Raw genomic sequence first — 1640 nt, 5'->3', positions numbered from 1 at the left:
GAACATGCTAAATACATACATATGTATGTGTGTACACATTTATAACCGAAAGGAAAAGCATCGCTTCGAAGTCATCGCTGACGTCATAAAATACTTTTGTTTACATTCCCTGTTGCCAACTTCATGCTTTTCGCACCAAATTTAGTGGGTATTCAAAACGCGAACATTTTTGAGTTTGGTGCTTGGCCCGTTTTTGGTGCTTTTGTTTTTAGTTTGAAGACACCAAATTAGAAAATCTTAAAAAAATGGAATCAAAATTTATAGCAATCGTAAGTGTGGTAAGCAACTTTACAAAAATTTAAACTAAATCATGGCACAGTGACAATCATAAGCGACAACAAAATATGTGGCAGCACCTTCAATCATGCCAGAAGAAATCAACCGTCGTGCAAGAAACATTGATTTTTATTAATTTGAATCGGCATCCTTACAGTAAAATTATGTATGCATATAAAGTCTATAAAATACACCAATACAAATTTGGTGCTTTTTCAAATTCAAAACTTGGCAATACTGCCTTTTGTCCGATGCTTCCTCTTTTTCTTGTCGAGTTCGTCTTGCTCTCTCATTCTGGTATTTATTGACGTCACGGCCAGTTGCTCTCAGCTCGATTGGCGCAATCTTGTATTCTATCATTCTTGATGTGCAGTATGTGGTTGACACATAGGGATGCAAACGATGCATCGATATTTTTGAAACATCGATAATATCGGTTCAAAATTCGATGTTTGCCATCGATGTTTACAATTTCCTAAAATCGCTAAATTGTCGATACATCGATGCCGGTTTCAGCGATGTTTTAACATCGAATTCCTATCCACATCCACATCCTAAAACTTTTTGACTGGCCATGAATTTTAATATTTATTCTTTTAAAAGGAAAATCCAGAAATTTCGAGTTTACTCTTATCTTTCGATATTAAAAAAGCATACTTAGTCATTAAAAAAGGACCGGGATCCCGTTGAAATTTCAACGAAATTGGGCCTTGGAACTTTAGGCTCAGCGAACTTACGACGGCATGCATTTCTATTCTATTTATAGGGAAGGAATGGTAAATAAATAAAGGCAATAATTGAATTACAGAGAGTTGAAAAGTATTAAATTTTAATAACAAATTTCGAAACATCGGAAACCATCGATATATCGATGTATTTCTGGCGATGTGTTTTAGCATCGATGTTCATTTTTCCGATGCATCGAAACATCGATGTATCGATGTTACTCCCCAAAATTTGCATCCCTATTGACACAACAAACTAATCATGTGTATGTATGTATCCAAGTATGTCCATACACAGAATTCAAAACAAACGAAACATTTCACGAATGATTCGTCCAAAGACACAAACTTTGCAAAGAAAAAAGAGTGCAAACAAAACGATTTCTGTTTCGCTCATTGACGAGCATTGGTAGATCGTTTTTCGTACAGATAAAGAGTGTAGTCAGCTATGCCCACGTGTATGCTTCGTATATGTATACTAGCAATTACCCGACGTGCTTCGCTGTGCCTTAAATGTATTTTTGTGTTGTAACTCTCCCCCTAAGCTCTTATGGCCCCATTTACAAAATATTTTTAAAGAACTTTATGAAGTTAGATTTAAAAAAAATCGATCTATGAAGCATTGTTTATTTTTTTTTT

This window comes from Rhagoletis pomonella, unplaced genomic scaffold (assembly GCF_013731165.1).
Source record: "Rhagoletis pomonella isolate Grant_MI unplaced genomic scaffold, Rhpom_1.0 Rhpom_scaffold_00036, whole genome shotgun sequence".
Lineage (NCBI taxonomy): Eukaryota > Metazoa > Arthropoda > Insecta > Diptera > Tephritidae > Rhagoletis > Rhagoletis pomonella.
Note: the sequence above shows the minus strand (reverse complement) of the source record.